Source organism: Schistocerca cancellata, chromosome 2 (genome assembly GCF_023864275.1).
Source record: "Schistocerca cancellata isolate TAMUIC-IGC-003103 chromosome 2, iqSchCanc2.1, whole genome shotgun sequence".
In the NCBI taxonomy this organism is placed as follows: domain Eukaryota; kingdom Metazoa; phylum Arthropoda; class Insecta; order Orthoptera; family Acrididae; genus Schistocerca; species Schistocerca cancellata.
In genome coordinates, this window is record NC_064627.1 from 104,271,439 (window position 1) to 104,279,467 (window position 8,029).

Sequence of the window (8,029 nt, forward strand, 5' to 3'; positions counted from 1 at the left end):
GCTTCAGTATCACTAATGCTAGTGATCTGTAAATGTAATTGTGGTGTCACCGCCAGACGCCACACTTGATATGTGGTAGCCTTTAAATCGGACGTCGGACCCGCGTGTCGACACTATCAGTGATTGCAGACCGAGCGCCGCCACACGGCAGGTCTAGTCTAGAGAAACTCCCTAGCACTCGCCCCAGTTGTACAGTCGACATTGCTAGCGATGGTTCACTGTCTACATACGCCCTCATTTGCCGAGACGACAGTTTAGCATAGCCTTCAGCTACGTCATTTGCTACAACCCAGCAAGGCGCCATATTCAGTACTATTGATATTGATATTGTGAATCATGTACCGTCAAGAGCGACGTTCATCATTAATGGATTAAAGTTAAGTATCAAACCACCTACGTCCGCTTTATAAATTCTAATTCCCTGTCATGTTCCAGACCCCACGTCAGTATAGTTCTTCCCTCCTCACGCCAGCCTGCGTGACCTAAATCGGCGTGAATTTCGGCCTCCTCTAGTAACACGGTGTTGGTTCTTCTCCCAACACTACAGTAATCATTTCATATACTCCCTATGCATTATTACAGCTATAAATTAACTAATTTCGTTTTCCTGAAGTGTATCTAGCAACAATTGTTTCCCGCGTAATGACAAACGTCAATTGCAAGAGAGGTACATATTGTATCGGGCCAACAGCGTGGGAGATGTAGTCCGCTGAGGGAACGGAACAGACAGTCCTTCTACACTGCGGCGGGGAGATGAATGTCGCTGTGGAAGCAGTAACTCCCCATTCCTCCCAGCGGCTGCAGCGTTGCCAGTGGCCACAGCAAGTCTGACACGATCGGGGAAGAAGTCATCAGCTCCCCGGCAGCGGCGACGCCTGGTGCCAGCAGCTGGTGCGTCCGCAGCCGGCTGGGGTGCGCCGCGCTTGGGTGTGCAGCCCGGCGCGCGGTTTCATTTATTACTGGCCGGCAGGGTGTCCAACCTCCCCACGGCAATTAAATTGCCACCACCGGCGCTATATCAGCGACAGTAATGATCAGGGGGCCGGACAGGGAGGAACGGGTCGCACGCCGGTCAGAATTATGCCCTACACCGCCCGTCACGGTGTCATAACGCCGCAGGCAACAACGCGCGCTTGAGCACACACCCACGCACCCACACGAGCACAAAGGAAACGTTTATCTGCCAATACACGCGCCAGCGGAGCACGGCCGCCTCAAAGCCAATACCAATCGCCATTACTTACAGTTGCGAGCACATAAAAACGGCAATAATCGTCGGGCGCGGAGTTAAAATATGGCCAATGTGTGGGTGCAGGGACAGCGTTTTTGGTAGGGTGTGAGCTCCACGAACACGATAGAAACTAAATCGATACAAACTGCTAACAAGACATTGACCACCTCATGATTTTTTATGAGTTTTCGTCGTTTGACGTTCCATTGTCGCGTTAACATCTATATCATCCGCTCGGAATGTGCTCGTAAAAATTGCACTTCCGCTTAAATGGTATTTTTCTTCATAACGTCAGAGCCGTTACAAAACGTAATACAGGTGTTCTGCTCCACTTTGTTCCTTAACACGACGGCGGACAGTAATGGATCTCATTAGCAAACCGCATTAAAAATAAATTGTCAGCGTTAAGGCTTAAGGCGGATACCGTGATCATTCTGCTCGTAAAAGAATAATATTCTTACACATATCTACTGAGCAGCATTTAGTAGGCGACGTGGCACCCGGTGGTATAGCAGTAAAGTGTATGACCGAGAATCACTAGGTCGCTGGATCGAATCTCAAAAAAATGGTTCAAATGGCTCTGAGCACTATGGGACTTAACTGCTACGGTCATCAGTCCCCTAGAACTTAGAACTACTTAAACCTAACTAACCTAAGGACAGCACACAACACCCAGCCATCACGAGGCAGAGAAAATCCCTGACCCCGCCGGGAATCGAACCCGGGAACCCGGGCGTGGGAAGCGAGAACGCTGCCGCACGACCACGAGATGCGGGCGGATCGAATCTCAGTTGGACCAAAGTGCACAAGGTGAGGTGTCAGTCAGCCAAAGAAAATTTAGGGATTTAGTTTCAAAAATCTACACTGGTGTCCGAAATTAAGGCAACAAACGGAAATTTTGCAAGGTTGCGTTTATTTTTGCACAAAACGGTATAATAAAAGTGATAGTAAAGTAGAAAGAACGTGAAGAATACAGCACATAATCAAGTGCAACATGCATAACGGCAGACGAAAATGTTTTTCGTTTTTTCCGACTTAACAGATTTGCGCACACGTTGTGACAACTGGTTAATGTGCTCAGAATGAGGTGTGACCACCTCTGGCACCGATACTGTCCTGATAACGACGGTATATGCTGTAAATGATGTAATCAATCACACGTTGAGGCAATAACGTCCAATCTTCCTGCAGAGCTGCTGATAAGTCTCGGAGAGTGGTCGGTGGATGCTGACGTCATGCAACCCATCTCCCTAGTGCACCCCTCACACTATGAGTTACAGTCTGGGAGAGTGGGCAGGCCACACCATGCGTGCAATATCTTCCATTTCCAAAAAACCACCAGCTACCTGTGCTCTATCAGGTCGAGCACTGTCGTCCATCAGTATGAAGTCTGGGTCCACAGCATCTCGCAACAACAGCGAATGAGATCTCAAGATCTCCTCACAGTACTTGACAGCTGTTAAATCTTGTTCATTCACCTTATGAAGAGGTGTTCGCGTGCTCGATATACTCCCTGCCCACACATTGGCGATTCTCCTAAATATCGGTCTCTTTCCACAATGTTTGGGTCCCAAAATCGTGTTTCACGTGCCCTCCAGATGCGAATCCCTCGATAATTACTCTCCAAATTGGAACTCATCTGTGAAAAAATAATGGCCTGTCGTTCTATAGTCCAGGTTGCATGCTGACGACTCCACTTTAGATGTTCCCTTCTGTTAAGAAGCCAGACGTAAACAGACAGCAGGTCTTCAACAACAAAGGTCACTCTGCTGAAGCCTTCTGTACACCATTTGCCTCGATGCACCATGTCCAGGGGATGCTGCGAGGTCAGATGTCAGTTGCAGTTCGGTAGTTCGGCGGTAGCGTCGTGCCCTTACAGGCAGATAGGTCCACTGTTTCTGATGTCACACATGGTCTTGGTCTCCGGGATACAATCGCCGCATCCGGGAAACAACAGAACGATTCACATTAAGCCATCGGGCCACGTCGCTTTGCGAATCTCCTGCTTCCATTCTTCCTATGACCCTCCATACCAGAGAGTCTGTAGGCGTCTTCTCCGGGACATACTGTACCATCTGTGACTGTGTACACAGCAATTGTGGATGTGGGACTACTCTGCAAACACTACCCAGCTTGATAGGTGCCCTGACGTCATTGCTGGCGTGGTTGTCCATTGATCGGAATGCCATCTTCCGTGGAGAACACTTGCGACACCTGTTGACAGTTTGTATGAATATATCGTGAATTATACGCAGAACGGGGAAATAGCAGCTTCTTGCTTTACCTTTGGACACCAGTGTATTTCAAAAGCTCCAACCAAGTCTTTAAGTTTCCCTCAGTGTAATTTCTGCCTTGCCAACGTGACCAAAGCTGACTGACTCCAAGAACTGAGGCGGCTCTGTTCTTTTAAAACCGCTGACAAGCGGGGCCTTCAGCCCTTTGCTGAAATTGCTGGCGAATTCATGCCATCGGTTTAGCCAACAACGCGCGAGGAAGGCAGGCCATGTTTGAATGTTCTGGACAGCAGCCACAGCAGACACTCCTCTTAGTTTTCCAGGCTTCACATCGGACGACCTAATGCCATTGGTTCTGCGTCAGTGCTAGCTAGAGCCGGTCACCAGCTGCATGGTCGTGATCCCCCACCTCCCCCCACTCACTATTCGTTTACTTAGGCGAAAATCCTAGATTCACAGCCATCCTACGACTTCCGCTTCCAAGGGCGAGATCTCTTTGAGACTACAGAACCCAACTTGAATGAATTTCTCTCGTTCACTTCAAACAGCCGTCCCTTCTGGCGTCCCTCTCTTCGGACATCCTTGACACCTTCCGGAGTAGGGCCTGCACAGAAGAAAGTTTCAGACAGCCTTCACCACTCAATGCTGTAAGGAGTCGCCAGGCACTACTTGTGGTTCAGATTCCACATTGAGTTGTAGGTTCCCTTTCCCCAGTTGGATAAGTAGGATAGATTAGGCAAACGCAAGTCGCCCAAGTAGCGACCAACTGAATGAATTGCACTCTGATATTGAGCCACACGAAACTGTTGTAGTTGTTAGCAGGTTACATTTTTAGTAATAACGTAGCTTGTGAATATGATACGTGTCTGATTTCAATGTACAAGCTACCTCCGCGGTTTTCAATAAATCTGTCCACAAGTAGTTTGTGCTGTGCCACTGTGGGTCTACTTTGGCGCATAAAGCACTGAACTGGCGTCCATATTATCATACTTACATACAACAACACATTTCTCTTTTTATCCACACATCACATATGTACCACTCGGAAGCTCATAAAATTATTTACTTAGTACTTGTCTACTTTGTGTGATGTGTCAGGTGGAATGTCTGAAAATCATTAAGCGGTGTCAGTCAATACTTCTTATTGACTGCAGACAAGTGTACTTTCTTCCGAAGGTCCACACTGTGAATGGGCCTTCACTGCACTCTCACATCTAAACTCTTCATATTCCTGATCTTCTGCTAAGCCCCCCGCAAAAACTACTAGTCACTCCCTCAAGAGAGCAGACACATCACTTTGGAGAGCGTACCAACGTGGTCGTGTGATCCTCCATTGCTATCGTAGGTCATGGCAGTGTAAATTGGAATCACCACAATAAGAGGGCTCGATGTCGAAATGTGACAGGATGGCAGGGTACGTGTTTGGACATGACAGGGAGCACACCATAATAATGTTGCCTCATTCGTTGGTGTATCAACGCCGGCTGCCCATCGTATCTTTGCGGAATGCTGTAGCACTCACAAATATGTAACATAGCGTAAGAACCAAATAACCATAGCCAGAAAAGGATCAGAACTGTCAGGGATCCGACACCAGTGGCGTACGAACTGTTTCTTTAGAGAGAGGAGGGAGGCACAAAGACACCCATTTACTGATTTCGTCTTACAGCAAAACCGTTAAGAATACATGCATACCGTTAAGAATACAGGCATACCGATAGTGTGGGAAGTTGTGTTAGGTAATCAGCGCTATAGTGCTCTACAGAGAGAAACAACGCATTAATACTAATATGGACCAAATTTTATAGGTCGTGCTATCGAAAACACTTTAGTTGCTTTAATTTTTAAAAAGACATTATTTATCTGGAAAGACATTGGTCCTACTTTGTTTCGAGACTATTTACGAAAAGGAATTCATATTTACTCAGGACTGCAATATCAATCGGCCAGTGAGAAACTTTTTGTTATTTATAAATTATAGAATGGAACAATCAGTCGTCCTTTTAAGATTTTGTTAGGCAAATCCAGATTTCGGCTAGTAGGTAGCCATTCTCAATGCGCTGTTTTTTTAAAATTCTCAATGCATCATTTTGTTATTATTTCTGCTTTACAAACACTGTGCATTACATCTTAATGAAAAAAAGGAAAAACGTAATTTTTTTGAGAGTGAAGAAGCCATTTATTTTGTTTTCATTTGGACTAAAAATTTTAACGTATTATTTCCAAATGTAGTTTTCCTCCCGACAGTTCGGGAAACAAATTCTTTCATGGCATCCACAAGATTAATTTTTCCAGTCCTGACTTGATGAACATAGAGGAGGGGTGGATGACTGAGTCTCGACTGACTCATTGATGATCTGAGGCAAGTATTAAGTCGTCTCAAAGCGCTGAATGACCTCTCAGAGGATGCTGACGATACTGGAACTGTCAGAAGCAAAATGACATGGCGAATAATTTCCTGAAAGAGCTCTTTAATCTTACCAGGTTGTGCAATAAGTTTTATTCCAATACAGGATAAATTACGTGGTTGTACACTAGTCGTAATGGTTAGCAGCATTTTGAGCTTTGCTTGAAGCCTGTCCAGGTTAAAGTCTGTTGTACATACTCCAAGCAATTCTTTCAAACTTGGTGTAGCTCGAGGATGTATTAGGGAGTATGCAATAAGCATCTCTTCAAGGTGGGATGGTCGATTCAAATTCTCTTGGTTGTACCTTCTATCAATCTCATTCAGAAGGGAATCAAGAATTTAAAAGTAATATTCCCTAAATTTTCGTTCTTGAGACAATTCTTTGTGTAACAGCATATCAAATGCTTCCGTAGTCCCAGGATTTGCAAGAGCTACTTTTAGAACCTCTACAGAATTTTTCAGTCCGGGTGAATTAAAATTTGGATTCTGTAGGGATCTGGCCAGTTCTTCATACAGTCCAAACACTTCTGTTACTACAGTTACATAAAAAAATAGTTTCAAACTTTTCGGCCACTTAGCATAGACCCGTAGGACTGCCCTTCTTTAGTCTGTAATTGAGCTCCGTACATTCAATATTTCGGGCACCATTTTCTGGACCCGCTCCTAGTTTTTACTGAAACGTGTCAAAGATTGCAGCCATCGAGTAGGACACGTTGGAGTCAATCGTTCAGCTTTTGGGTTTGGATTCGTCTCATCGAGACCAGATGGTAGCACAATATCTGCATATACGTGTTTCCTTTTGCGGATTCTAGAATTATATTTGAGATGTCTTTCACAGTTACCAGTACATCATACAATGGATCACAGCTTCTAGAAACTTCCTGTAGTGCTAGATCCTATCAATGATTGCTGCAGTGGCTCTACCAACTATTTGGTTGGTTTTGAAGAAGAATTTCCTTCACACCTTTGATCCGCCCCGACATATTAGCTGCAACATCGGAACAGTGGGCTCGTAGAAACTCAGTTTCTAGTGACAGTCTTAGAAGGATGTCTTTATTCGTAGTTACCAGCGTTTGCGCCTTGGAATCCGGTGGACTATATAAACACAGAAAAAGGTCTTTTATAAAAGAGTGAACTGCTCTTGACGAGCCACGTCCGTCGTTGAATCTGCCATAATTCTGTAAAATGGGAAACTTTTTATTTGCTGCACGATTTCTCGCTGGATCATGTGAGCCATAATTTCCAGTTCCAAGTTTAGTATCGCTGGCGCCAGCCAACTCTCACTGTGTTTCAGTATCTTTAGTTCTGGCACATCACTCTTCTTCACATCGAAAACTGTCATGGGGTTCCCAGAGACCGTTTCGTGACTTCTCAGTGCTTTTCCTGTTCGACCCAGGAACCTAAGTGAACTGATAATTACTAATAAAGCCGTTCTAACTTTCTCTCGGACGTTCGGCAGATTTCGCGCGACAAGGGCAATCACAGGTGTGCTACTTTGCTGAATAATTGCGAGACACTCTCGATGAAAAACACTCTTCTCGTGTTTCTTGAACTTTTAAGTAACTTCTTTCCAGTTACAGAAACATTCTTTAAGAAAAGCCGTCTCTTTCTGTGGTCTTCATATTATTCACTACTTGGATGGACAGAATGCAGTCATAGCAGAAAACACTGCCACTCCTTTCTCCGTAATGCAGCTCGGATAAGCCATAAGCCATTCCGATTTACAAGTTTCCTTCGTGGAAACTTATGCTTCTCTGATGGGTGAAATTTTGTTTCACAAGCAGGTATACTTGAAGTAAGGCCCATTGTGGTTTCATGTGAAAAAGGGGTATCTGTATGGTTTGACAGTACTATGCCACAACTTTCATGTACATTGTCTCTACCTGAAATCGTTAAGGATAAAAACGTGTAACATGACGTATCTCACGCACATCACACTAACTTAAATATAACTTTCAACAAGCAAGGTATGTTAATGGTGAGCACAAAGTACAATAGCACATGCATAGGAAGAAACACTCATAGCTGACTATAAAATATTTAACTTACCAGTACCAATGCTTGTACTTTCTTGTAAGTAGTTTCGACAAGCGTTATTACTATCAGTCTGGGACTGCCGACTGTGTTGGTCACACTAATGCAAACGATCTGAGATTT

General features: G+C 44.8%; 1 pseudogene; it reads right to left on the reverse strand.

Annotated features, from left to right (window-relative positions):
• Positions 1 to 735: 735 nt before the first annotated feature.
• On the reverse strand, positions 736 to 7,678 carry LOC126151269 (uncharacterized; annotated as a pseudogene).
• Positions 7,679 to 8,029: the final 351 nt, after the last annotated feature.